Source organism: Perna viridis, chromosome 7 (genome assembly GCF_037379345.1).
Source record: "Perna viridis isolate PV_CMFRI_1.1 ecotype Kerala chromosome 7, ASM3737934v1, whole genome shotgun sequence".
Taxonomy (NCBI): Eukaryota; Metazoa; Mollusca; class Bivalvia; order Mytilida; family Mytilidae; genus Perna; species Perna viridis.
This window is the reverse complement of record NC_142451.1, coordinates 19993309-20011103: the sequence shown is the minus strand read 5'-3', so window position 1 is coordinate 20011103 and position 17795 is coordinate 19993309.

Below are 17795 nucleotides of genomic sequence, written 5' to 3'. Positions count from 1 at the left end.
TGTATATGACATATAATATATATAGAGTTCTGACGTACTTTAATACAATTTAAGATATATTATTCATTTCGAATGGAGCATTTTTGTTTTTTGTTAATCTTGCAAATTCGAATTTAGACGTTTGGATTGTCAATACGCCAACAATATTATATACGATAAAAAAGCTGTATACTAAAACTATTTTAAAACATTGTTTGACTGTGCGATTGATTGGTTATAAATCAAAATCCTTTTGCAGATATTTTATATATTTCAGAATGATTGACAAATCGACAAGACCCTGCTTTGATTAGTCAGACAGGCTAAGCCAGATATTAAGAGGGCTAGCTCACAGAAGCAACACCTCATAGAAAGGTACGTCATCCAGGTTTTAGCCAGATTCGTGCTGTACGTTTTCAATGTGTGGTTTATGGTTAATTTGAGTTGTGTATTTTATTTGGCTGGTGTTGTTTTATCAACGAATTACCCTTCGTTTGCACATTCGTTTACTATTCATTGTTATTTTTTAAGGATTGTTTTCAATTGTTAGTTAGAAAATGGGATATAAGCGACTTTCTTTTGGTCCGTATACCTTGAAAAGCGGTTTATATTGTAACTTTAATAAACTTTAACTTTAATATCTATCAAAAATTGAAAAGAATTTTTATAATTTGATTAAAAAAAGCAGAAAAATGAAAACCACAAATTGTTTTATAATATAGAATCAGCATTTTTAAAACACGGATCAATACCGTCTATCAACTGTCAATCGGTTGTAATTAACATGCATGCTTTTAGTGTTTTTGGATACCCCATTGAAGTAGTTCCGTATTTAGAGGCGTGACAAAGTTATAGGTTATACGAAACGATAAAGCTAAGCTATTGAGAACTTCACAATTTTGTTTAAATGATTGATGAATTTTAATACATTGATTAGTCACAATAGGTAAACTAAAAACTAAATCAATTTTTGGTTTAAGATGGGTGTAACTGCATATATTTGTTGCAATGCTAGAAAGGAATAATAATGATAAATACACAAAAAAAATTTGATCGTGTAATATGATTTCTTTGTTTTGATCAGATTATTACATGACTTGCTTGACATATCTGCAGAATGATAACAGATGTGTTGTTTTGAAAACCAGCGCGAGTTTATAATGTTTACGATCAAGATGGTATAGTGGGTTTTTAAAATGATGCCTTAGCTTAAAGTACAGTTTGTAGCAGATCCTCAAATCCACAATTTCAAATTGTGATAAGCAGTGTGGTAAACTGAAGTTTTGAAGAAATATTTATTGTTTCAAACCGATAATTTCTTACCAAGTTTCTGGTGTATTCCGCTTATCATTAACGTAGCGTGTTCATGTTTGAAAGTGAAAGTTATATTAATGAATATTCGTATACAAATAGAAATGTTACCTTTTAAGATTATAAAGTTCAGTGAAGTAAACATAGCGATTGACAGAATCATAATCGACTGCCTTACGCGACCTACAACTTCGGTAATGACTGTTACATTACCACCATCAAGGTCCATTACTGATATCTTTCCAAGCATACCTATCAGGATTTTGTGGTCTATTCAAGTAAGAAACAGCAGTCATGAAACCTTAAACTTGTTTACGGCAAAACAATAAATTAAATTAAATTAAAGAAAGAAGAGGAAAGAAATGAAAAGAAGACACATTTTTGAAAAAAGAGAGAAAAAATAACTAAAATTAAGACAAAACAATACAATATCACAATTACAAGTATCGCTTATGCATGATTCATCGTGTTAAAAAAAGATGAAAAACACGACAATAAGATTAAGATGTCTACAGGCTTTTCGTGTTTGTAATGCATGGAATATCATGGATAAATCAAGACAACACATGAAAGCTATTTTCTGATATTTCATACATTCATTCTTTTACCAAAACATGTTGATTTTACACCTTGTTCTCTTTTGGTACTTATTTTAACTGATTCGTGATAAAAATGCAAAAGTTATACCTCATACAATGAGGTCTCTCATTTCCTGTCAATCTAATCAACCAATTTCAGGATGACCTGGCGTCGGTTTCACAAAAAGTCGTAAGTGTGAAATTGATCGTAAATCATGACGTCACAATGCTATTTTAGTTTATGACGTCATTACTCACGATCAATTTTACACTTACGACTTTTTGTGAAACTGACACCAGGCATTTTTTACTACAGGAAAATTAGGATACCTTTTAGTTTTAACTAAGTGCAGTGATGTAACCAACATTGAGAACATCGTACGCCTTATAAATTAGCGTAAATTACCAACAATTTGGTTATAAATACAGAACCTAAAAAAGTCAAAGACAATTCTTATAATAATGCGTTCAAATATGCACGACAAAAGTATGCATCAAACTGTAGAGAGTTTGATAGGCACACTCAACAAGACAAACGACAGTATTAGTATCGCAACCAACAAGAACTTTGCCATTTTCAGATGAAGGACCCCAATGCATTTTTGAAAAAAAAAGATTGGTAAACTTGGTGTGGGCAACCCAGTGGAAGTGGTGCTTGAGAATGGAACTGTTAACTCGGACACTATTAACTGTGAAAAATTATATTTTATAGCTCATATTAAATTGATTGAAGTATTTATATTATGACTATAATATTGTATTATTAACTACATAATGGTACATTGAAATTGTGTATTGAAAATGGTAGATATGAACAAAACACATAGATATAATAGAATCCGGAAATGATGTTATATGAATTGTCAAGAAGATGAATATCATTCCATTTTGACAAGTCCTACATTTAGGTCATTGAGATGTTATTGCTAACATAAATATTATTGTTCGTGGCCTAATACTCATAAAATTGAATATTTGTTTCACATATTTACTACATTTACATATAACTCATTCATATTATCTACATATTGTTTGTTCTGTCATATTTGTCATGTATGTGTGTTGTGTTATTTGCTATAGCATTGTTTTGCTGATGCAATAAAGTATTCATTCATTCATTCGACTCGGACATTATTATTGCAATAAATAAATTGAAATTAGGTTTTGAAAATCTTTTAAATACAGACAATAGTAATGTGTCAATTATTGATAATAATTATGTTAAATTAGATGAAAATTTAGATTCTGATATTAAATTTGAAGAGGTTTAAACGTTTTTAAAATAGTGCTAAAAATGGAAAAGCTCCTGGTATAAATAAAATGTATTGTCAAATTTCTGCCAATACTTTTTTAGAAATACCAGATATGATTCAGATTAAAAATAGCAATATTTTAGTCTTAATACAGGCCGCAAGGAAAGTACGAATAGAAAAAACAGATTGAGGAGTTAGTTTGTATTTGTGTCAGTCATATTCTGGACTTTGTTTTACTAAAGTGCTGTCTTGCAGGCCATTTGATATACTAAATAAAAAAATAACGATTACCTCTACCAGCTTTTTTAAGGATGTTTTGGCGAATAAAATAATTCATTTTTTTTCAAATATTTCGTGTCCTTTATGAGGAAAAATACTTGTTACAGTATTGCTAAAAAATAAAAACATAAATACTTTATTATTGAATAATTTTATTGGGTATCGCAACCTCTAGTATGTTTTAAATTAAACAAAAAGACAACAAACAAACACGGAACAAATACAAAGCAATAAAATACCAAAAAAAAAAAAACAGAAAAAAATATGAACACATCTAAGAACATAATGTGATATAGCAAATGTGTTTTTTATTATATGTCCTTAAGAATTATTTTTTGAAGATTAATGGCCTTTTACAACGTATCCAATGTTTGTTTGTCTGTTTGGTTTTTTTTTTTTTTTTGGTTTTTTTCGCCACAAAGTCTATTACATTTGTAAATAAATATACTGTACTAGGGTTTGATAAAGTTTCTTACCATCTGATGAACGTATTATTTCCATTCTGTAGAATGCGATCAATAGGATATTTAGCAAGCAGGAAAACATCTTCATTAGTAAGTATCAGTTTTTACATTACAGCAAGAGGTTTTGCTTTACTTAACTTGTTGCTGAAATATATATATATATATATATATATATATATATATATATTGTCATAATTTATCTAGGTCAACAATAAATCAGTGTGCCCAAAATTGACAAAATGCATATGTCTTTTCGGTTCAAATCTTCAGCTAGTCGGGTATTGAAGAACATTTTTTGCAAGCCAAAATTTACTTCATTTTTATATTTTGTAACGTCAATACATATTGTACGGGAACTGGGTCTGGTTAGTCGATGATTTCAATTTAAAAGCATATTGAAACATAATTCATACAAAATGACACAGATCAACTAAGAAATAAAAAAAAACTTAACAATTTGGAAAGCTCAAGATCCATATAACATGAAACATGTACTGGGACAGCAATTACTTTTTTGTATTTTGTTTTTATATGTGTATGTGTTTGTTTGTATTTTTGCTATTCGGTTATCTAACATTAAAAAAAAAAACGTAACTAAAACAAAGACAAAACTTCCTGCCGAGTTAATATTTTGCCTTACTTGAGTAATCATATGAACTTCACATTGAAATGTACACATGTAAGTATAGGCTATTGTATCTCGATGAACTATCAGCTATCAAGTTCATGTGATCAGAAATGTGTTCAGGTTTGAGGTGAACATTAGATTAAAGGGATTTTAGAACCAATTTTCTAAATGGATTCATAAAATTGTCTAATTTTGAAGTATTTCTGCTTTTTACCGGCACAACTACTGGTTATCTTCATGAAATAAAATCGTTTGTTCTATAGCTCAGTCCCCCATATAAATAAGGAACAGCTCAGCATAATGATGGCGTTCTCTCAGATTACAGGTTGCATTAATAAGCCTTCCGTACAAGGATCGACCATGAACAATAGCCTGGAAAGCAAACTTTTCGTTAAAGATTTGGAATTCCGATTCAAGTGTTTCGAGAATTTTTGGGAAGTGGATAGATGTAATGTCTAAATGTATTAAATCGTTAATTCTTCTTCCATCGTTTGATGCAATTAAATCTTATATTCCGCCATGTTTTGAACAGTTTTTATAAGAATTATATTAGACTGTACATGTATATTATTTAAACCCATTCATCTCTAAGAGTAATCAAGGGAACCAAGGTTATAGCGGTAATCAAAAGAATGTAATCCAGGGACTAAGACCAGACATGGAAAACAGACATATACAACAAAGAACACAAAGCAACCAAAATCACACATACAAAGTAACAAAAGCAAATGAGCAACTCGGACTCCACTAAAAACTGGGAGCATGGACCAGGTGCACCGGTAGGGTAAGCGTCCTCTATAAAACCAACGTCAAATGTATTCAAACTACAAGTCACATAACATTTTCAAACCCATGGTTGGTATCAACACAACAGTTGCTGTAGTGCTTTTATCGAAATTTTATGGAGGTTCAGCCTCTGATGTAGAAATAAGCAGAAAAAGTGGATTATTTTACTTCCTAACATCAGGTGATGCAGTTTCATCCATATTAACTCTGATTTACGTAAAAAGGGAGTCAAACTGTGTTGTCCACCATTTAAGTCCAAGGAACAATTTAGTAAGGAAGAAATGGTATGAACAAGACGCATAGCATCTGCTTGATTACATGTTGAAAGGAAAATGGAACATATAAAAAAAACTTTTTACGAGGGATATTACGTTTGGCTTTAAGTCCAATAGCCAATAATGTTTTCTTAGTTAGTGCAGCCATCACGAACTTATTACCTTCATTAGTTAAATGAAATATTTTGTCTTACAAATTAAACCTTGTACGTGTATACATGTATGTATTATGCCCAACAATTTGCACACCTTTGAAACTCAATTACCTCAACCAAAATCTGGTTTCTTGAAATCCATGATTTAAATTTTAAAATGTTTAGTCTGGGAAATCTAATAATGTCATTCCATATACATGTAAATTTGATCATTTATGATTCATGGATGGATGACTTCGTGTGTAGGAGTACACAGTAAGACAAAATGTGTTTATTCAGTAATTCAAATTTAAAACAAACAACTGCTTGTACTTGTAGAAGTAGAAAAAATGTGAAAACAATACACACAACAAATATGAGCAGTAATATAACTATAACAGTTTTTTCAGGGAAATATTTGCCACAATTTCTAAACTTGTATCTATCACAGATTCAATGATTATATTTATATTTCATTTATGAAGGTACAATATGTTCATTGCAAAAAGCTTTCAGCTTTCCTAACAATTCATCCCAAAAAAAAATAATTATAATTTCAAAAATCTTTAAATCTTTTGATGTTTTAATTACAAGTTCACATTTTTCAACCTTGCATATCGCCATGTGTCCCTGAATTTGCTTGTAATACTTTTAAGTTGCAATTTTTTTTCCTCATCTATATAGCAACAGATGGTGCTGTCTTCACACGCACTCTCAACGGATTGAAAATTCAGCCTCATAAGAGTGAAGGAATAGGTCAGCAAGTAGAGGAGCACAATTTGTTCCCATTGGAATGCCGACCGTTTGTTGAAAAACGCGTCCACGACACTTGACAAATATGTTGTTGAATAAATATTCCAGCATTTTGTAAACATCTTCTGTATATTTGAAAGATGATTTCGAATTATTTCTTACAAAGTATGAGGAATCTCTACCAAGAACTATATATTTGTATCTAGGTGTACCATCTTTTTTGGAAAAAAAAAACAATAATGTATAATGTTTTTTAAGTCGGGATTTTAACTGAGTTTGGGGAATAGAAGTATACAGTGTTGAAAAATCATAGGCCTTAATGCTACTATATTCTGATAATAGTCTTGAACTGATTGTCATCAAAAGATCTTTCGAATTTTTCAGGATCCACATTGTATTAATACCACTACGGGAGTAACGAGTGTTGTGGTAGGACTGCAAACCCTCTTTGACAGCTACGAGTATAGAAGTTACAAGTTTTGAAATAGGTTTGGTGGTACAATTTGAAGATCCAGCTATGTACCGTTGTTTGTATGGATTCTTGAGTTAAGAAATCCAGTACATAGACGGTAAATCACATTCATCGTCCATGGTAGAGAGACCAAAAGAGGTTAGCACAGATTTATGGCTTTCCACAATTTCTTCTTAGGAGAGTGTGATAGCAGTATAGATCTTATCACTGCTATTATTTGCTACATCTAAATGGATGTAAAACGTTTTGCAGACAAAACCAATGTTGTTTTGGGCTCTGTCTGCTGGTACGACAACATACTTGTCATGTATAGTAGACAATGTTTTTGCTACATCGGGGTCTTTGAAAACTGATGTAGTAATGGCACTCATTGGCCTACTTAAAACTTTCATTCGTTTCAAAATTAAAGACCTCACGGTCTTTAACCACTCAGACAGGGAATTTCTTGTTCTCGTTTTATCCATTTTCTTGTGTAGTCTTCCATGGCATCCATAAGAACTTTAAAGTTATAATTCCAATTTATGGTATGAAGCACGGTTCACGGTACTTGGGACCTTTAAAAAAGATATTACGCAGAAAACCAACAACGGTATTGCAAACCTTTTAACCGGTTTACCACATTTTTTGTGGTTTTGATGTTGATGCGACAGTTTCATCTCCATTCTCGCGTTTTCTTCAAATTTAAGCAACAAACCTGCGACATATGTGCAACCTTAACCTAAGCTGAATAAAAAATAAACAGAAATGCACAAGAAAAAACTTTAAGCCTTGCAAAATTAAAATCAAAAGTAATCAATGCAATACAAGTTTGTATTTATAATATTTACGCGGTAAGCAGGGCCTTAAAAATTCTCATGTTTCCGGTCACCCTACCGACCCTCCTTCAGACCCCCTTCCCGAACGTTTTTAAGTGATTTTGAAAAAAAAAGTATATATCAAAAAGACTGCCGATTGTCTTACAGAAAATAAGAAGAAAATAAAGCAAAAGTCTTTTTTTCTCTAGATTGAAAAACAAAGAGTTAGAAATACTGGTTGTTGATTATTTAGAATTAACTGTAAACACACATGTGAGTGTGCTCTTGCCCATGGGACAAAGTTTATTACATATTTAATCTTTGCAGTTTTTATTGTATTCTGAGTGTGAAGTTTTATTGTTTTTTCAAAAATAAAATATATTTTTTTAATCCTTACCTACTGAGCCTACAAAATTTTAAAGGGTTGATAGGAAACACAACATTTTTTTTTTTCGACGCAGTACTGCACAGCAATAAAAAAAATCCTAAGTATTGCTGAAACAAAAGGTGCAAAATGATCATAGTGTATTGAGTGGGCAATAGGATCAACTAAAAACGATGTAGATACCGTTGTCTGCGTATTTATGAACTGGAAATTAATTTAAGTCACTGCAACCTACTGAAAATTGTATGTTGGAACACTAGGTATGTACATATCCTGATCAAAGTGTATACATTGCTAACGTCATGAACTTTTTTCTTTATTTCTCTAGGATTTTTCTGACTAATTCTGAAGCAAACAACCTTGCACAGGTTTTATTCCTAGTGGTTTGTGTGTAAGGGTTCGACGACCATATAAACTTCGATTACGTTTATGCTTGATGTGAATATTGACTGTTTCGTCCCAACCAGGGGTACTCTTCAGATGGATTATTGCTAGACCAAATTTTCCACTTTCATGGGACTGTGGCAGTTTTCGAATTACTGCTACCCAATAGAGAAGAATTAAGTTTACCACGGCAATTAGTATTCAAATATTTTATCTGATACTCCAACATTTGATAAGTCAGTTAAGTTCTTAGAAGCAAGCGATAGCATAATTGTCGGCAACAACTTCTATTTTTTTCATTTTATAAGTTTATGTTTTTTTTTTAATTATATCGCAATTCCATCTAAGACATTTTTGCCAATAAGGCCAAGACATAAAAGGCATTTTTTTTTAAATTTAGTACAAAAAATCCCGACTGTGAATTTCCGTTTCATACCCATGTCAATATTATATTTATTTTGGACATATAAATTTTTCTATGAAAATTCCCATCATCGTATTATATCCTTTTATAACCGTACCCTGCTGGACATGAACAATAGGACTTTTAAACTCTTAATGGTGAATTCTTTGTCACAAAAACCCACTGAAGACATACCCCTTCTTTCATTGAAGGATAACAGTTTGACTTGATGTAGCAGTATGGTATGTCACCTCCAATCACATTTATCATAACTTTATGGATATATTTCTCTTTGAAGTAATTAAACCCACATATATACTTTCGGTAGCATTCTATTTTCTTATGGTCGATGACTCAGTGGTTGCTACTGATAAAATAAGTTTCTACATTTTGTAACTTGCATGGTTTTCAGAGCTAGGCCCACATGAAGCTGTGTCACTATCTGATATTGACTGTGTCAATTTTATAAAATTGCAGGCACGACTCGCCAATTTTAATTTATAACCTGATACCTTTTGACCATTAAATATCCGGTAATGTTTGATATCAGCCATTTTAAAATATAAAACTTCCTCAACAGTATATAAGCTAATCAATCGTTCCATTTTAGGTTCGCCGCCCTTTAAACTTTCAATCGGAAGTCAACAATACCTACCTACAAGGAAAGGTAACTCGTAAAAGAATGGAATATGAAAAGACGGAATTTCATTATGAATCCAGACTGTTAATCTGTTAATTCTGAAATTATGAGTGACCAGTTGCAATACTGAATATGATATTGACCGATATTTGAGATATCGTTTCCAAACACTATTTGTACTTATTCAACTATGAAAAATTGTCGATGTCTAGTATAATTCTACCCACGGCAATTAAAGTATAAATGTTTGCAAATATCATTTGCAAAAATATACCAAACAGTACAAAGAAGCAAAGCAACTACTTTCGCCAATGTAACGAAAAAAGCAACTTTAAGCCTTTATAGCATTTCTTTTTACTTCAGAAGTTCCTTCCACATTTTTAAATGTTCTAATAATTATGTTTTGAACATTCCACCAACAATACACTTACTAGAAACTTTAACGACGAGGTTTACGCTTGAGGTATACCAGATTCGAGCTAGTCACTGTTATTTATGTATATGTTTATAATATTGAATATTTCGATCAGAAACCAAGGAAATGAATTGCTGACCAAAGTTACATTCATTCATTGCAATGCATAAACACAATGTTAACAATTCATGGCTAATGACTGATTAAATAACATTCTTTCCTTATAACACTTCAAATTTGATTTTTAACATTTGAAATTTGGTTTCTAAAAATATCAATAGATGAGCATGCGACGGTTGACATGATATTTTTATGGGAGCGTCGCATTATCTTATTGTTAATTTGAGGATATCAATCTGAATCAAATCCAGAATGTTTACGTTTACCTTGCAGACATCAGAGAGTCTTTGGCATATACGTTTTGCTACGACTTGATGGCACGCTATCCAATCACATTTTTATTGCTTGCAGTACTTGAGGAAATATTATTGTAAACTAGAGACACTTGAAAACCTTTTTTTTTTTTTATATGCAAGAATATCAAACCTTTTTTATAATAGATTTGTTAAGATTTATGATTTGTTGTTGAAACGGATAATGAGCAAAAATTGTTTCTCAAATATTCTTCATTTTTTTCCCTTTTATACCACAGAAATTGCACTAAGTTCCCGTGACAGAATACGAGTTGAAGCAGAGCTTAAGTTACTAATGTACCTTGTCTTGTGATTTACACCACCCACCGACGGTCTTCTGTTACCTGTAAGGACTTAAATATTAAAAAGACAAAAGAGTAGCACGATCTGATTATTTCGCACATTTCATTAGAATAATATAGTTTATTGACATTTCTGATAATGAGAATTCTGACAATATCATTGTGATAGAAGAATCCATTTTAAATACAAAAGGTTTTATTTAACAAGCATAATTTTATAACATCTGTTTCAATTGTTTGAGTGGCATAATCTATGTAAGGCATTTAAAAGCATGTGACTTCAGTATTTTGTATATCTGTTATAGTGCTTGGTCATCACTTATTTTGAAATGTTTCATACATAATTGTCTATAGCTATTTCTGATTATGTTTTCCTGGGAAAGGAGTTTGTAAAATTGTTCGACGCTTGTTCTACAATCCCAATATTGCTTATATTCACTTGTTATTGATATTGTAATATTAATGAATAAAATACTGTTTACACTATGTATAGCTTGGCTGAATGATAAAGCCGGTTCAGCAAATTCACCAAAAACATGGACAAAGCTTCGTTGCCCAGAGATAAAAATACAAATTGTCACCATTTTATTAGAAAGGATAACCCTTCAGATCATCGACATCAATTGTCGTAGTTCATACTGCCGCATCGTTCCAAAACGCTGTTTTCGTAGATATTTTGAGTGATGATGGATACCTAAAATTAAAATAATTATGCATTGATAATAAGAAACAAGCAAATGGAATATTGCATTTTATTTGCAATGATAGAGTATATTTATGGTAAGTATATGATTTTGAAAAAGGAACTATCAACAATCACTAGAATACCAATAAAATAATTAAAAGGTTAAGATGCAGATTTGAAATAAATTCGTATCTTTTTATGATTAACTACCAACGTTTTCGGGTTAATTACGAAAATTGAAAATATTAAACAAACCTTAGGTGTATCAGTTTACCGAATATTTGAATTTCTTCAATTCTCATTTCACGTTATACCTGCATTCAGATTTTCAAAGACTCACATCGTATATTTCATTTTCATATTCCAAATATGACGACATTTAAAAACTAGATTTAATTCTTATTAAACTAAGGTTATAATATTTATTTTTGTCTGATGAAGGTATGACAGACTTTTCATAACGTGTACAGGTTTTGTACAAACTCAGGAGTAATATTCTCAAGTGTTGAAGGGACTTGTCGGAAACTTCTCTCTAAATTCTAAGATTTTAAGACAGGAAAATAATCGCTAATTACGACATTTAGAAAAAAATATATCACACAATGACCCTCCCAATTTAGCAATAATAAAAATACAAAAACAAAGTTATTGTGTTTTGCTTAGATATTACTTGTATTTCTTTAAGAAATTCTAAATTTTGTACAATGCACTGTCATTGAAAAACAATAACATTTCTTCACCATCGATTGGCGTTCTTAAAAAAAATCATATACTTATATCGTCCGGGTACTGGAGACAAACACAGAAACAGATTCTGAATTAAACATGACATTAAAAATATGAAATATAGTTATACATAACTTATATGTTGTGAAAGGAAAAATATTGAAACTTCAAAAATGTGCAGGTAAATATGTCTTAAGGCAATACTGAGCTGAAAATAAAGAAAATAAATAATTCAATATATTATTATCGATATTTCATATTTTCAGGGTAAACATTTAACAGAAAACATTTAAATAGACTTTGGAAACCCACGACATATTATTACTTTTTATGTCGAATTTTAGCTTTTGCCCCTTACTTGGCACTTCTGTAGTGAGCACTATACTTCAAAAACTGAGAAAATCAAGAGTGTACGCTCCGTTTTATTTATCATATAACACAAAATCTGACAATTCACTGCTGGAACTGTCAAACATACATCTCTAAATACAAGAAGAATGAGCATAATTGTCTTGGGGATCTTCAAAATTATAAACAAACAATGTCCAGTGTTTGTTCAGAATTTGGTAACTGATAAAAAAGTATCTATTATTTACAGTAAGAAAATCCATAAGATATGAACCAACAGTTTAGAACTTACATAAACGTTTGGTTTGGCGGAAAGCAAAAATGTCACTGTAATACTTGAACGTATCAACCTGTCCTGTCTCAAGCCTGAGTAAATATTTTGCGTTGGCTTGCTTCGTGTAATATGTGCCTTCTTGTTTGCATGCATGTGTGGTGTTTGTTGTTTTATGTAATATTCGGTGAAAGAGGTCATCACAGCTCATGTTTATAATGTTGATTGCACATATTTCTGACTCTAAATTAAGATTACTTACTTATCCAGTTTCTTTAGGATTTCTGTCACAACTGTTCTGTTTCGTGCTCTCATGTCTATCATGGTCACTCAGTACAAATGTGTCATAGTTATACATCTTTCGTTGTAACTGTCTTACCTGCGTTTTTTTTGGGTTCATGTGAAATATCTCTCCGATCATTGCTAACATTATTATGTGCTCTACGTACTTAGTTTAAAAACAAATTAGATCATTTCAACTATTGTATGACTGAATACAAAATTAAATACCAGTTTTAGATCTGAAAATAGTGATACAAAATATTATTGAAGAAGGACAATTTTTACTTTGGTTCCTTCTAATGTTGCCTATGACTTTATGGTAAGTACTAAAATAATAGAAACAAAATAAATCAAGCTCTCCATTGAAATAATATTATTATATTCTAATACTGTATACACTAGGCATAATGTAATATATAATCATGATGTTGAAAAGTCCTATTCAAGGTGGTTTTTTTTAATCAGCTTTGTGTCGAATATACATTCGGGTTTATGTAATCACAGTGGTCATTCGTGACTAACATGTAATCAAATGCAACTTTAATGCTTACTCATGTTTATCAATTACATAATCTTCAAATTCAGTAAGGAGATAATGACATACTTTTTTGTAGGTTTAAACTGGTATAGATCTGGAGCTGGAATGTTAGTTAACTGATGGGGTTCCTTTGTTTGTACATTTTTGTAACGTTTAATCAGTTCCTTTATTTATGAATTAACAAGGTACTCAGACCATTTTGAACTGATTTTGAGGTGTGTTTAATTGTGTAATTTGTTTCCCAGTGGCCAGATTAAGAAGGGAATGGTTGTGATTACACCACAGTACTTTAGATTTTTCATTGCCATGTGAACAGCATGCGATAATATATGCGATGTGTGGGTGTCTGTAAATTTTCTCACACCAAATTAGACGATCGAACAATTAAGTCACAAAAGTCTTGGCCTTTTGCGGCAATGGGGCACAAATATAGGCTTACACTGGAATCCGAGAATATTCTTTGCCGACAAGATGATTCAGTAATTAAAGGTATAGGAACCTAAAAATCCCTATGAAGTTGATGAATGTGTAAGTGTGTCAACATGTCAAACATAAATTCTGAAGTGTTTTTTCTCAAACTCCGACGAATGTATGAGGTCACAACATAACATGTAAACCTTTAGACTAAAAACTGATCGGACCAAGTAAATTTTAGTACCTTAACGTGTGATCACCCGGCTCTTACCGATGAGCAAAATACAATAATTTTTAGTCATGTATATAATTATATAAAAGGATCTAAGAGGTTTCATATTGTATAATCAGTATCATTGATACTGTAAGTATATTTATAACAACCACATACATCATCACATCATCACAATATTTGCTAGTTATATCATGTCAATATTATGTTTATATATTTATTGTATTGTTTTTGCATGCTTTCAATATGTATTGTTACACACTGTATATGGGAGAAGACTTAATGAGTTTGTCTAACTTGTGTCTGATCCCTTTTGCATAATTACGCAAATAAAATATGTTTAAACTAACCAAGTTTCTCCCTGAGTATCAAAGGGTATGGATTCAGGTTTTCTGAAAGTGCTTCAGGTTTTACCTGTCTTATATTATGACAAATTGAAATCAATAGTACATGCTTACTCTTTGGATATTTTTCTTTCATTATAATCGCTAGTGAATTTGTTTCAAAATAAAATTGATCAATATTGTGAGGAAGGAATAAAAAGAAGTTAATTTCTGCAAGAGCTGCTGATTCTGGAATATGGTTACCAACTTCTACATCTTTAATTTAACACAGGTAAATAGTATGATACTATAGGGATTTATAAGTATATTCTACAAACTTGTTAATCAAAGGTGATTAGAAATTAAATATGAATTAATGATTGTTTTCAATGGTTGTTTAGAGCATTTGATTTATGTCGTTTTACGTTTAATAATCAATTATTTAATCACGGAAAAACCTGAGAACCAAAAAACAAAAAACAAAAACAAAACAAAAAGCAAAAAAAAAACGCAAAGCCCCATCATCCCGACAGAACCTGCGTACGATGTTTTCATCTGAAAACTCATAAGTTATGCCAGAGGTTGGCGAAATTTGTACCGTTCTGAATTTTCAAAAATTAGGCGTCTTAAAAAGGATTATGTCGCTTCAAGATGAAAATCAACACTACAATAGTTTCATATTCGTCATCATATCATGAACTAGAGGATCGTCATGCTGTATCCATTTGCACCAAGGGGTCCTATTTGTTCATCGTGTCATGGTATTTCTTTCCTCTTTTGTTTACCAAGGACGTGGCAATTTTTGAGCAACTCGATGGGTTACTAGATAAAAAAAGGAGGTTTACCCTACCGATGCACCTTGTCCAAAACTAGTCCGCAATTAGTCCGGAATGGTCATTTAATGTTTCGCTGTATGCATGTCATTTTGATTTCATATACACTGTTGCGTGTGTCTAATTTCGTTGTTTTGATTTCCATTCTTTTTCTGGTTCGTTCCTTTGATTTCACTTAAACAACAAGCAAGTTAGTTATTTTGTGAACAATATCTAACACTACAGCTCCTTTAGTTAACTGGTCAAAATATGTTACAATGTTTATACAATACCATTAAAATAACTGAATGTTGTAACGATATCTAGCTGTGGATCTAGAAAGTTGAAATTCTAATACTGGAAGTTAAAATCTCTAGGATTATCTTGCAGTAAATATATGCTTTGTTATATGAGCATAACATGTTAATTTTCGCCACGGAATGACAATTCTGGATAGCGAGACTCGCTATGGGCATATGAAAAAATACACACACATACATCTGAATGGGAAGAGTTCCTACATTTAGCATGTCTAAATTTCTGATTTAATTAGTAGCTTATGTTTAGGTTTTTACTTAAACGAAAGTTTTTACAACACAAATTGCGTCCGAATAGGATGACGAAACCTGACTGTACTATATAAAGATTTATTTTTATCTTTATAGTACATGTATTACATTTTGCACTATCGTCATTTGTTGTTAGGCTCATTTTCAACACACAATGGAATTAAAAAAATCTTATTTTTGATTTGTAGTCGACGTAAATCAAATGATTAAAGAATAAAATGTGATTGTGAAATTATAGATAGTTATTATAAGGTCAATTGCAAAAACGGTTAAAGTAAACTGAGAAATCATATCAGGAGATGAAGCGCAAACAACACCGAGCAAATCACAAACAAACAAAAAACAAACAAACAAACACAAAACAATTGCCATCTGAAGGATAGGGACGACCATACAGATACGTTGGTAGAGTACTTGTCCTTGCTTTACGAAACATGTCCAAAGGGTAGATCTTACCCAATGATGCAAATTTCTCTTAACGTTGATTTACACTTCATACTGATTGACAAGTGAATTGTGGCGCCTGTAGAACAATTTATATTTGTGATCTTGATATAACATTATATGCCTAACTTTTACTGTATTCTTTTGCTAAGTGGGAAGCGTTTGAATAGAAGAAATTGCAAAATGAAATAGAAAAAAATCAGAATTTAACTTGTTTAATGAACAAGCATGGATTTAAAATATCTTATTACAATCAACACTAAATATTTCGGGAAAGAAATTAGTATAACTGATTCATTTTATCTACAGTAAAAGAACTTAACTAATGAAGATTGAAGAGTACAAGTCCAACATTTCCCATTTTTCATCAGCAGGCCCCATTTATATGAGACATTAGCTTTTGTTCACTTTGTTATTGTGATTTTATAACAATTTCATCCTTGTCATTATTGTTTGCAGCGGTAACATTATGACTTTAGAAATTTGTAGCGTCTTATCTGTTCTTATATGAAAATGGACGGGTTCAATTCTTCAATCCTATAGATTTTAGCCACATTGAGCATTTGTAATTCATACGTAGCTCTGAAATGAGTTATTTATGATATATTTAAAAAAAATAACTATCTATTACCTTAATATTTACGATACACATATACTGCCTTAATCGGGGATGGGAGGGGGCATTCATTCAACCTTCATTAGAAGTTCAACGATGCAGTTATATTAAAACAAACAGATAGGGTTTTGTTTCATAAAACCAGGCTTTGAAAATATGCCTGCTTGCAAACATTCTTTTAAGATATTGCCAGTCTGCACTGTCCCTTGCTGATCTCCGAATTCAAAAAATTTCAAGGGAAAATTTTTTACTCGAAAACTCAGTTTCATTTACTAAATTTTCACGACGTCACGGCCTTCATTATGGACGGGCTAGCACTGTAGGTTTTTTGTCAAACAGGCAGAAATGTTTTGAATACATTTATAAGGAGATAGGGGCTATGTTGGCCCTTGGTCTATATGGCTTTGATTTTTTTACGCCTGGTTTAAATAATAAAAAAAAACGAGTTAAATTTAAATATTTCATATTTGACAATTTTATTAAGTTACTGCAAATAAACATTTATTGCATCAAATTTGAAGAAATGAAGATTTTCATTGACGTGTTTACTGAAAACCTCAAAACCACGAATTCAAGAATGCACAAACTTATGTTTCTTCCCTTTTACACAAAAATTGGTATCCATTAATAAAATATGTTCACAGTTTATTACCTACATAGCGAATTTGAAATAAAAATACATTAAACATGTCATGCTATACATTCAGCCACTTCTCAATATTAAAATTTGTTTCAAAATCTTGGTTCTCAGTGAAATAGTTCAGTTACGTGATAAGATTTCGATCGGGGAAGATACATTTTCTTTACTTTACATCACTTCGGCTATGATTTTATTTAATTATTGTAAATCGTAAAAAAGTCAGATAGTAAAAAAAATTCTTCGGAGA